Below are 13,748 nucleotides of genomic sequence, written 5' to 3' on the forward strand. Positions count from 1 at the left end.
GAAAACATTTGTACAGGCAAGTTCACCTCAGAGGAGTTATTTTCTTTCTCCCTCTTTTGTAGGAACAAAGAGCCTTGCACCAGACTCTGGAGCTACACACCAGCTAACGCTGTCTACATATGAGACCATGTGGGGTGAGACCTGGGCTTTAGCACTTTTGAATGCTAAAAGATTGGTCTTCAGCCCTCTGGCCTCCTAACGGGCTGGGGAGGGCAGTTAAATCGAGGTCAAATGCAGCAGTGTATCATTAACAGTCCCATGAAGCGCCAGCTCTGCCAGACTCCTCCATTCAGACAGCAGCAAGAAGGGCCCAGTCTTGTAACAGGAAGACGCTTAAGCAGATCTGGCCAGAAAAGCAAGTAAAGCCTGAGGGTGCTATGACTTAAAAGGCTACAGCTATTCAAAATAGTTCCCTTGCTAACAGGACATCTTCTGCATAAAGATTTTTCAGGGAGCAGCAAGGGCTGACTGCTCCCTCCAGGACAGGTAGCCAAACATCAACCATGGTGACAAGGACAGCAGTAACAAGGCCCCCTCCAAACAGCACCCAGCCCCACAATACCTGAGTGAAGCAGGCAGGGCAGACATGGAGATGGCAGCCAACTTCAGCTGATCAGCTGAGTCCAGATCATCAGGCAAGTCCATGCTGATGGGGCTGGTCTGAGGTCAAGCTGGAAAGGCAGGTCAGGGTCAGATGCAGTTCAGTCATCACCAAGCAAGTTCATAGCGACAAGGCACATCTGAGGTCAAGACAAGAACGGGGCCAATAGGTCAAGGACCACATCAACAAGGTCTAGCACCAGGCACAGACATGGCTTGTGGGAGGTACTAACACATATTCCTACAACATAGCTCAAGGAGAGAGCAGAAGCTCGGGTCTGAACTTAAATGGAGCCCACAGGCAGAAAGTGTGTGTGGAGGCTCCAGGTGAGGCTGGTCAGGGCCACTAAAGCCTCCTCATGCACTCAAGGCCAACTGACTGCCTGAAGCACAGCTGCATTAGGTAGAAGCAGGGACAGCAGGGATACAAGAGGAAAAACACGAGGACAGATTTCAGCCTACATGATTGCAATTATACTATAAACAACTGAGGAGGGTCTTCTTATATGAGGACCTCAGTAGACTGAAACTCAGCAACTGATTTTGCCATAATATCTCAATAGGTCTACCAGCATCTTCTATTGCTTCTGTCAGACACTGTGTTGTTCCTGTCCCTAAAAACATAGATATAAATCCCAAATCTTTCTTAATTCTAGTCCTAGGTCTTAGGCACATCACTGTCCTTAGGCACTTAAATTCCAGGCTAATCAACCTTTTGAGATACTTTGACTAGTGGGAGTTCATTTACCTCCATTTAATGCTAGCTCCTGAGCAAAGCCAGACTTCTACCACTTACAGCCTTTCCATCCACTAGATGCAGTTCCTCATTTGGCAGTTTAAAGGTGATGTTAGTGATGATCCAGAGTGGTACATCATGCTGCCTTTAATTTTATTTACACACTGCTCTGCATTTTCATAATTCTCGTTTAGGTCTGGGACCTAAAACCTTCCCCGTGTTTGCTGGAGTTTGAAAACTGGATGCAAGCCCTGTCACTGCAGCCTATTTCTGAATAGCCTACTGTTTTGTTGTCTGTAGCTTTTCTCTTTTGATCTCCAGAGCTATTCACAGTTCAATTGCTTTCCAGAGATGACTTGTTGCAGTTTGCTTTGGTTTGAACTGGGCTTTGAAACTAGTGACCGGGATGCACCACACTTCTGCACAAGATCTTGAAGAAACAGCAGGGTAATTTATGAGACAAGCTACTAGTCTTCAAAGGATAACATCTTTTCAGCAGCAGTCCCTTTTCTTCAAAGGAAAATTTGCCTTCACTTTGTGAACTTGCATTTTTATATGTATACATATAAAAAATACTTATTTTACACTCACCATGTCTGTGGCATGATGTGTGTGTCTATAAAGGTCAAATAAAAGCAATTGCCCTCAAAGTGTTGGAAGAGATGTTGTCTGAAGATGACTGCTCCCAACCCCTCTGCAATTTAAAGAGGGATTGTAACATGCTGTATGGAAGCAACCAGCAAGGGCTGGCCTCCTGCAGGCCAGCGTTCAAGCACAAGCAGACAGCAATGCCAGCATCTGACAGAGGAATGGAACCTGTGGGGATGATTCTGGCAGCAAGGAGTCTCCAGGGAAAACAAGCTCAAGCAGATAATTAGAAAGGCAGGATTGGAGTGCTGGCCTGGGAAAGCTGTGGCTCTGCCCTGCTGGCTGATGCTGGACAACTCATTTCACTGGCCCCCTTTTGTGACTGGAGCTACCTGGAAAATACCAGAATGACCCTAATTTGCCCCCCACAAGACTCTACAATGCTGTCCTCTGCTGTTAAATAGAGGACCGAGGAATGGCCTTGGATACAGCCTCCAGGCTGATCTGTCTGCCTCCTTCCCATAGCAAGGCTTTCCAAACAGCAAACTGCCTGCCTGAGCAGGCCAGAGGGCACACGGGAGAGCCTGCTAAGGCTGTGTGGTCTGGGCTTGCTCGGGCATTGCATTCCAGCTGTCCCAGAGCTGTGCTTCTGCTTCACAGCCTTGATGGGCAACGAACCTGGCCTTGGAGGCACCCAAGAGGTGTCTCATAAACAGCTGCTGATACTGGTTTGACCCTAAAAACTCTAAACCCTGCCTCCACCAAATTACAGGACATCTCAGAGGATGGAGTAAATGGATGTAGTCAGTGTAAGGCAAATGATGCTCTTGCTACACCAGGCAAAGATCAGGAATGCCTCTGCCCTGACCTCTGCATGCTAAAGGACATGAACAGCCTGGAAGTGCATTGCAATGATCCCAGCCCCATCCTTCCCTCCACACGTTCCCTGGAACAACTCCCCCTTTTCCTAAGGAAAGCTGCACCCTTACACTAAATGCCTTCTTCTGAGTGCTAGGACAATGAAAATAGATCACAGGTCTTGCTGGAATTAGTCCTACGATGGGGACTCAGCCACTCTGGAGCACAGATGGGGTCAGGTCAGGTTTTTCCCTACAAACAGGAGAAGCCATGTGGTTTTCGTATAATTTGGAACGTTTTCTTACAGAATGAAGATTGATTAGATGCCTGGAGTTCCACAGAAACAATGTTGATAGTGTTAGCAGCCTGCACACCACAAGAACCCATTCATAAAAAAAAATCCTAATTTTAAAATTTATTTTTTTTAACTTTATGTTTTTGGAAAAAGAAGCTTATTGGGTAACTATCAGAGTTTCTCTTTCATCACCTTGTCATAAATCCCACAGGCTCTGAATTCCTTTAGCAATCTCTCAGTTAAATTGTGTTCTGCCTATTCTAATAAATAAATCTTTTTTTTCTCCCCCCCAAAAAGCTGGAAACAGCGAAGAAGTTGCTCCCCCTTGCCCTTGCTCTGAATTCTGCTAATTGAGATATCAAAGCAGATGGAAAATCAAGGTTGTGCCTCTGCAATCCCTGGGCATTAACCTCTCTCTAGACCATTTTCAAACAGGGCAATTCACTTTTGCCAGCACAGATCCTCCTCTGAAGTTTGAGCTATACGCTATATTCTTCTATCACTGTTTCTGTGAATGATGAAACAGCTTCCGTCTTTTACCCTGAGGTAGCTGTACCTTGGTGGCAGGTGATGTGTTTCTGGGTATACTTCCTGCAAACTCTGACAAACAAACTGATGTCCCAGCCCAGTTCCAAACCAAAGCCATGCTGCTGCTATAAGGAGTGAACCCTCCCCAGCCCCCCTGTACCCAGAGGCTTTTCCATCTTCACAAGAGCACTGACAGGTAAATCTGATACTGCAAACTGTGAAAGACACTGTAGAACCAAGCTGGAGATGTTATTGCTGTAAAGGGTAAATTAATGAAGAAACTGCTGAAAATTCATAGACCATGAGGGTGCACTTGAAAAATGACCCCTGGGCAGATAGGAAGCAGTGCCACCTTAACTACACTGGATCAGTTCTTTGGTCCCTTATGGAGACCTGCAGGGTTAAACAATTGCAGGACTGCTTTATGCAAAGACAGCAAGGTACTAGTCCAGGTCACCAACTCAGCCCTCCAGGCCTTGTCACCTCTTGATGTTAGTTGCTGGGCTGCCAGGTCTCCAAAGCTTATGTCCCCTGGGCTAGCTAAATCCCCTACAACCAGCATGCTTGTCTTCTACAGTGGCAACATACCCTGAGGCATCCAGAAATGGTGACAACCGCAGCCGTTGTAGTTGCTCTGACCAATGTGAGACCACTGTTGATCACTGTTGGCTCAGAAAATGGATGGGAAGGGTCACACTGTAGGTTCAGCTGCCTTCCTTGCTTGCATCTGCAGTGGGGAGAAACAAGAGAGCAAGTCCACACGAGGTTTGGTTTAGGAGATGAGAGAGGTGTGCAGTTTCAATAGAGAAAGAATATTGTGTATTCTTCCCCACACTGCCAAACTTGGCTGGGAAACAATGACAGGGGTTTCCCTGCCTCAAAAGCAGGAACAGATCTGCCATGGTGGAGAGGATGAAGAAGGGAAGGGGTGAATGATCTCTCTTCCTTCATACTATCTGTTGTGGCAGGCGTGCCATGGATTACAACATGATGGGTTGCCATGGGGGCACCCCCTCCCCATTATTCCCCCAATTTGTATGATGTAGCTGCTCCCCAGATTTACCCAGATCATTTAAACATTGCAAAGAAACACAGGAACATCTGCATGACGGCCATTCTGTGCCCTGCATTTGCTCCACCATGGAGCAATGTCTAATTCATGTTTAGTCCCATAGATATAAACATTTTACTTACATAGCAAGAAAAGATAGTGCCAGGCCTCCCAGGGGCCACAAAGGGTCCGCAGCATTTTTTGTAGCTGGTTGGACAGGGTAACATATGTGTTCCCATGTTACACAGAGCAAACAGGATGCATAAATTAATGTTGCCCTTGGGCAAGAACAGATCAGGTGGTGCTTGTTTTCTCCCTAATTTGCTGGCATAGTTGTTTTGCTGGTGAGTAACCACAGCAAAGCCCCCTGGCACATTTTCACTCATATTTAGCTCAGGCCTCTGAACACTTGAACATTCAGGAGAGAGACTGAAATGGGACAAGGCTTCAATGAAAAGTTGGCCCCTAACACACACATTTAACTGCTCTGTGCACTGAACACATGATTGTGCTTAGGACAATATGCTGATCCCAAAAAGGGTTTGCAGGTTTCCTTGTACGGGGGATGGTGGCAAAGTGCCAGCGACTGACACGGCTCATAAGCTCCATTTCTCCACAGCTTCAGATAGGACAGTCCCACTAAGGCAGACACAAAATACAGCCTTAGAATAACTGCATATAATCTGTCCCTGATTTAGAGGACCTGGGTTGAACACTGCAGGTTCAGGAAACAGGTAAAGGGCAGAAATCTGCATCTTTCTCTCTTGAGGTATCTGTATGTGTTACTTCACATCCCTGGACAGTGCAGAGTGGAGGTGTGACGTGCCCCCAGCTCTGAATGTGTCCCTGCTGCCCTTCAGCAGAGGTAATTTACCGTAAGCCACAGGACAACTGAGCAGAGGTCCCGATTCACCCAACCACATTTGGTGTGTGCTTCAGTTCTTCAGTGATGGGGTACCGGTGTATGATGTTTGACAACACAATGTATTATGACAATGTATGACAACATGAGCATCTGACACCCTGGCTCTTACTTTAAGAATTAGCCTGTTTGTCCAATGGATGATTAGAAGTGACCCTCACATCTGGCAGGAGGAGTCCCTCAAAAACATGCAATGACAAGACCACATTTCTCCTTCTCCACCCCAGGTGCTGAAGGGCTGGCTCACCTTCAACCCACAGTGACCCACACCTACTGCTGAGACCTAGCAGTTTGCTGGGTGCCCAAGTCCTGGAGAAAGAGCCCAGCCATCATACTCAGCTTGGGAAGCACAGATGAGCACCAGAGCTTCTCTCCAAAGCTTCCTGGCAGGCTCTCACTTGGAAGAGAGAGAGGGAAAGAAGAAATTTGAAAACACCCTTTCCCCTTTCAGAGAAGTGTGCTGGAAATAGGTCTGCCTGCCAGCTCTTGCGGTGTAGTTGCCAGGCAGTAGTACTGCTTTGCAGTCCAGGATCAACAAACTACACATTTGTATTCTCACCAGGGCCAGCATTATTACTGCCACAACTTAACACCCTTCAACAGAGACTGCTGCAGCTCTGAGAGCTGTCTTGGGAATCAGGACAATCACAGCAACCAGTTGATGAAGGACCCACAGAAAAGAAGAGTGCCTGCTATTAACCTCATGGATGAGTCAAACTCTTTGCTGTTGCATGCAGAAAACAAAGTATCTGGTACCCAGATGGATGGAAAAAGATGTATACGAAGGAGATGAACCAACCAGCTGAAGATGGAGCCCTTTATATGGACTGCCTGGTGGCATGACCACAGCCAACAACATTGCTCCAGCAGGATGCTCTCATGAGCGCTGTGGGAATTAGGATTGGCATCCACCACAATCTGTCAGCATAAGCAAGCCCACTGCCACCTGACCAAGAGCCTCTAACTTTCTCTGTCTTTCCTTATCACCTTGTCTCTCTCCCTCTGCCTTCATATCCTGGCATGGTGCAACCACCTGTTCTTCACTGTATCCTCCCAGATCTCATGTGCCAAGCATACTCCTTCTCCATTGTAATTGCCTTTTTCAGAAGAGGAATCCCAGAGAGAATTACTGATCCTGGGAAGGGTCTATAAAGCCAAAATCCCTGTCATTTTCTGCCCGCCGTTTCCCAATTGAGTCAAAGATGCATTAGACCATGAAAATTAGCATAAATTTGACTACATCTAGACTACTAAATATATACTGTGCTAAATGAGAATATTGTTTTGAATCGAAACAATATTGCTGAAAATGTGGCCACTCATACAAACTCAGCAACAGCAAGTGACCAGTTAGTTGTGTTCGGCTCTAATGATTCATCAGACAGCAAACAGTAATTAAAGACCCAATTAAACTCTTGTGGCAGTAGAAATAAAATAGAGAAGCTGGAAATGCTTTGCTTTTACCGCTCACAGATCTGACTCAGGTCATTGCAGAGAGTTGGAGCGGGCTCCAGATGAAAGGGTTTAGGCACGGTAATTACAGCATGAGATTCGCTGTCGGTATATTTGCAGAGCAATCCCTTCACAGTGCATAGCAATGAGCAGGGTGAGTGAGAGGATAATGCCTTGTTGTGACCAAGGGTTTTCTTTTCACTCTTGATTCCTGCAAACCTCTCACAACACGGACAGGATACAAATTTGGAAAAGTGCAAATTCTGTGCTTTGCCCAGTTCTTCTCTTTTGGGACAGCAACTGTTGCTGGCCCACAAAACTGCTGTTGCAGACAAACTGCATCATGGAGGGACCTGTCCATTTCCTAGGACTGAGGATGACAGTGTTATATATTCCAGGAGCTATTACTGCTGCAAAACTTCCTGAAGAGAAAACCAGGCCACCTCTCAAAACAACATCTTCCATCTAAGCCTTGGGGTTGATGCTTCACAAAGAAATTCTTCATCGAGAGCTCTTAACATGGAGTTTGTTGAGTGGTATCTTCCCACTTGTTTATTTCAACGAACAGCAGAAGATGCTCTGGGCACAGAGATGACCAAATCACCTCATCAGCTCCTCTCTGACAGGCTAATACCTAGTACCATCATGGTTGCTGAAAAGCTGTGGCCGGCTCCAAATCAGGATTTATTTTTAGGTTTCCAGACTCCATATGCTCCTGCCAAAAGAGCCTGGTCCGAAGTTTATTCAAGTCCACGATAAAAATGTCTAATGGCGTGAATGACCTCTGGATCAGCTCCAAAGACTGTGCACTGATATTAGCACTGGGGCTGGCTGGGGATTCCCTTTGGGAAGGCTGCCCAGTAAAAAGGCAGTTTTCACAAAATTGAAATTTTCAGGGAGAAAAACATCCTGATTTTGAACCTTCTTTCCTTTCAGAATAAAGAAATAAAAATACACTTTTTTTTTTTTTTTCAATTAAGAAAAGTCAAGAAGCAGTATTTTCTTCAGGGCCAGTTGGAACAAAATCAGAAAACTATGTTTTGGTTTGAATGTGTTCAATAAACCGTTAAAACCTCATTTCCCTATAAGTACACTGCCTCACTGGGGCTGCGGTTTAGACGTCTCATCTTTCCTGCAGGCTGTTTCCTAGAGGACTACCTCTGCCATGATGCAGAGTGGACTCTAAGGTCTGTGAGACATGACAGCACCTACATACTGTCTGCTGAAAAATATGAGTATTAAGTTCCTGGATGAGAGCTGCCAGGAGGAAATACAATACAAGGCTGATATTCAGGGTTGAACAGAGTTAAAGCAAAGCTTTTTGGGTTAATTGAACAAACCGAAGTGAAGCATATCAATTTGGAGCATGCCAAAACATTTACTTTTGATCAAAAAACGTCAAAGTAAAATGTACTTCCCTCTGCAAAACAAGATGTTTTGAAATTTAGTCCATGAAAAATTTGGAAACATTGGTGTTTCTTCACAGCCAGAGAGAGAAACAAAGGTTTCAAGGGAGCAAACCTCCCTTTCACAGCACTGCAATTAGTAAGAAAGCAAGAAAGGTGAGGAAGAAAGGAGATGTGAGAAGTTTACTGCTCTGTAGCTGAAAAGCCCTGCAGAAATGAGGACCAAACATCCACCCTCTCTCAGCAGCCGTCTGCCTTATATTTCCAGGATCCTTTCCCAGGATAACAACAGGCAATCCCCCAGGCTGGAGAGATTAAAGAATTGCCAGCTGATGAGAGATAGTCTTGAGTAACCACTTCCCTGGATGCCCCAGCTCACTGTGGCAAGAACACATCTCCAGGGTTTTGTAGGCTCTCTCATTGCACCATTGTTTTCCCTCGAGTTATTCATGGTTCAACTGAGGGAGGCCAGAATTCATTCCTGTCTCACATACTCACCACCCAGTTGACAGGCAGTGTGAAAGTCATGTGGCATGTGGAGCAAGCACTGGGAGAATCACCTTTTGATCTCATTGAAGGTGGTCCTCAAACCAGGTCATGCTTGAGAGAACTGGCAGGGAGAATGAGGAGAGGCTGGGCTGCAGCTGTCTGTGTCAGGGCGGTCTCCAGTTCAGAAGAATATTTACCTTTCTCTCACTGCCAATTTTGGAGCCTTTATAAATACCACACCTAAATAAAATGGAATAAAATAAATGATCCTCTTCAGGCACCCCATGCCCTTCCATCACCCTCCCTAAGAACATCTCAACATCCAAGGGCTGCAGACATGCATGGGAGAGGGAATTATTGTTAAAAATAACCATTATAGGGAGGAAAACAATTTATGCTGGGTCAGGAGCAAGGATAAGCTTCCATTTACTTCTGAGAATCAAGTGAACAATGTCATCCCAGAGCCTCCTGTGCAGTAATCTTTGACTTCTGCAGCACAGCTTATAACATGCAGCAGCAGAGATGGAATCAGGACACAGTGTGGGGGAGCAGCCAGCCCCTTCCTTGTCACTTGTCCAGTGACAATACTTCACAAACATCCCATCCCATCCTCATCATTAAGTCTGTCCCTTGATGTGCAAGGTTCTGTTTTGCCATGAAGCACAGAACTTAATTTTCTACCTATTTGGCAAGATGCCTTTGTCCTGTGAATGCCCCTGGGCCCCAGCACAAATTGAAGGCTATTCCCTGAGGGTCTAATGCTCAGACAGATATTCGCCAATTCTCAGCAGGTAATAAGAGCTCTAGATATTTAGCCACCTTTTCTGAAGAAGGTGCTTGACCAGAGATGAGAACTAAAGGTAGCTGCAGCACTAATTAGCTCTGAATCAAATGTGGTTCAAAACACGGCTCTTAGGAGAAGATAATGCCACTCACCTTCAACCTGGACCATGCGATCTGTACATGTCAGCTCTGGAATATAAACTACAGTGTGGTATTTACAGTGCCCTTTTATTATTGCTATTATTATTGTTATTATTTTCCTTTTTACCTGGGGACTGAATGTTTGGGGACTGTGGTAGGAGAGGTCTGTACATCTGGAAAGCGTCAGATTTAACGCCCGAAGTCACCAGTTCAGGTCAGCTAAAAGTACACGTTTGCTTCCAGCAGCAGCTGTGCAAACTCCTGTTGCCTCGGTTGTGCAGGGCTTATGTAAAGATTCCTCAAAGACAGTGCCCTCTTTGTGAGCCCATAGCTCTGCTGATCCCTGGCAATTCCAATCCTAGTTTCAAAAGAAACGGGCCTAAAATGGCACTCCCACCGCAAACAGATGTATTTCAGCCTCTGTCTAAGGCAGCATTCATTTCATCATGAAAAGGAAAACATCATAATTTAGGGTCACACGTCTCCTGCCTGTCAGTCAGGCACTGCCAGCTATTTTTACAGCATCCCAGGGTGTTGTGGCAGTCTAGAGAACAAGTGACACACCTTTCCAAAGGCTGTTCAGAACGATACCACTCTGTGAGGAGCTCTGAGTTCCAAGCTTTGATTTTCTCCCTGTTTTTTTTTTTTTTTTTTTTTTTTTCTGAGCAGGCTTGAAATAAAATATCTCTGTGTGTATTGCACTTTTTTTTTTTTCTATTGCACATTGATTTTCTTTGCTTCCTGTTGCTTCATGGACTGGCCCTTCCCACTGCAAAATCTGTACTGCAGGTTCAGTGTTATAACTTTTCTCATGGTGCTGTGGCATGTGGATGGACCAGATGTATCATGAGAACAAGCTCTTTCAGACCAGGAGCCAACAGCTGAACAAAAACTATACATATTGTAAGAGAAGCCAAAATTCACTCAATGACTTCAGTAGCTTTCAGTTGCTTCTGTTTTACATTGAGATAGAATCTGGCCAATTTATTTAACCTAATAAACAAAATTATTATTATAAACAATCCAGTAAAACTACTGGGCATCTGAAAGAGACACAGAGACTATACAGAAATCAATCCCAAGCATCCTTGCCTTGTAGCCAAATATTATATCTGCAACGCAAACAAAACACCTCCATATTTACAGTTTGGTGGGAGTTTTGATCATGTAATAGCTTTAGGGTTCAAACCACTGCTCATTAAAGTCAACAAGAGTCTTTGCATTGACTTTAATGAGCTCTGAGCGAAGACTGTGACATACGGCATTTTACCAAGAATTCAAAATGGAAAAAACCCAACCGTGGTAAAGCTCTAACCTTGGTCTTTCTGAAAGTTGAGTGCCTGAAGGGACCATCCTCCTCTTACTGTGCAGTTTCAGCCTCCACGGGTAACAAGCCCTGTTGAGTCCCTCCTGCCAGTGCCAGGCTTCCTCACGCTGAAAAGTCCACTAGCAGATTTCATTACGATAATTGCACAACAGTTAATACTACTGTTGTAGAGAAAGTGGGCAAGAAAACAGAAGGGAGCAAAATCCACATGATCAATCACCCTTTTCTCTGACACTGTCTTTACGTGGGTTGTTTTCACCGGAAATATACACCTAATAATTGCCCAGATACCTTGTTTTTTCAACATAATTTCTATGGTACACGCCATTAGTTACTGTGCCATGGTGATTTAAAGCTGAAAACCTACTGTGACCTGAACCAAAAGATAGATTAACTTATCTGCTTTAACAAGGAGTTGCTTGAAGTTTTATAGGAAATACTATATGAACTTACATTTCATATGGCCAGTAATTGCTTTTCCTGTTATTTTTCTATTAAAGAAATACAAAAGGAAATGGGAGCTGTGTGCATAATGGGGACTGGGTTGTAGTGCTTTAAATCTGCAGGTCATCAATTCAAGGTAATTTAGCTGATTACTCCAGTGGTCCCAGGCCAGCTGTCAGGGGACAGGTGACCACACTTGGCCATCCACCATTGCTAACAACTTGATGGCAATTCAGTAAATGCTTTTTGAGAGAACTTTGACCAGCCTAGCCCAAGCCTGAATCCCATGCCTGGGGTGTTGTTTCAGACCCATCTGTTAAGCAGCTGGATACAGCACAGTCAGACGCTGATGAGAAGTACCCAGGTCAGACCCTCTGAGCACCACATACAGAGAGGTCAGTCTCTCTCTGTCTCTGATTATTACAGAAACCAGAAAAGGCTGAGTAGATTTCCAGTAATACAGGGTTATTCCTGGATAGCCATGGAAGAGGGCCGTGTGTGAGGGATCTGCTAAGAGCCTAATGATAATGATAAACAAGAAGGAAACTTTTCAGCAAAATGACCTCTAGCAACAGATTTACTGAGTTCCACCATCTATGGACTGATAACCTTCAAAAAGGCTCAATTCTCAGCTCCAGTTCTTTCATTGGGAGAGATGCTGAGATCGTGAAGCAACTGGTTTTCAGCGGGATATTAACGTAGACATGGGAACCAAAGACTTTTAACTTGAAAAGGTCCCTAGAACAGTGAATTCTGACTGTTTTTTTCCCATTTGTGGACTCAGCAGTGATGCAGCTCCTGTACAGAGAATTTAAGCTGACTAGAATTGCTTTTCTTGGTTTCCTTCCACAAGTGACAGGTTGACAGCTACCGCTTTTGGAAGAAGATGGCCTTCCAATCCTCAGGTCACCATATGGTGCACAAATAATTTCTTTCATCTAATCCCTGATTTAGAGCTGTAGGATATAGAGCTAAGATACCAGTGAAGCCATCTCACCCATTGTCTATCACATGTCATTGTGTCATGCCCTGTTTTCAACATACCACATCTCAACAGGCAATTTTGAGAGCTGTGGTTGTCCTTCCAAGCTTTATAAATGTGCTAATTGGGATGGATACCCGGAGAAGAAATGTGCCATTGATTGTTAGATATTACAGGAGGGAATAATGTGTCATAAATCAAGGAGACATGACACTATCACAAGAATATGAACTATAAGACTCCTTATGGTGACACCTATTTGTTGAGTCAAGAATTTAATCTGTAAACTGATCAGTGAGGCTTTACATCTCTCCTCTGGTCCTGCAGTCTAAATGATCACTTAAAAAAAAAAAAACGTGAAAAAAAAGTTTTGTTTTCTTCTTGGTGAGAGTTATCCTCACTGTTATCCATGCTTCTTCCATGCAACTTCCCAGAGATGCATTGAGCAGGCAGACTTCATTTCCAGTTGGGCTGTTTGGGGACAGCCATGAGCATGAGTCTGGAGCCTGTCTGGGACTTGCTCTTCTGAACCTGAAGACAGATGCTACAAGCACTGCTGGTCATCATCCGCAGGAGGGAGGGCAAGAACTACACACAGACGCTCTTCCTCCTTTCTTCCTAGTATAGTGCTTAGTCCAAATGAACAAAGCAAGACGAGACTCAGTTTGGATCAGAGAGAGATCACCTACCCTCCAGGTGGGGTGTTAATCCAGCCCTGCATTCACTTTTTGGCAATAGACTTCACGATACCCTTACAGCCTTAAACACCATGAGGTTCAAGTACAGATAATCTCTGAATGCTTCACTTGCACCATAAAACAAGGCACTGGTCTTATTCCCATTCTGCAGTTGGACCCAGAGCCATGGTGGATTTGAGCCAAGAGGGGTCTGGTTCTCTGGAATGTCCTGCCACTGCCTCCCAAACAGGCAGCCCATTTGGCCTCTGCTAGCACCGGGCAAAGCTTTAGCTCTTCGGTTTTGACGCCTTATTCAAATCCCGCTGTGGTCCCTCCACACGCCAGTTTGGTGCAAGAACAGCCCCATTGGGGTTGCAGAGCATTCCCTGCAAGCAGGCAGAAGGGCCATGTAAAAATCAAATCCACATGACTCTATTTACAGGCAACCAAAGAGAGGGCTGCTTTTCCA

The sequence above is a fragment of the Numenius arquata genome, chromosome 16 (assembly GCF_964106895.1).
Source record: "Numenius arquata chromosome 16, bNumArq3.hap1.1, whole genome shotgun sequence".
In the NCBI taxonomy this organism is placed as follows: Eukaryota; Metazoa; Chordata; class Aves; order Charadriiformes; family Scolopacidae; genus Numenius; species Numenius arquata.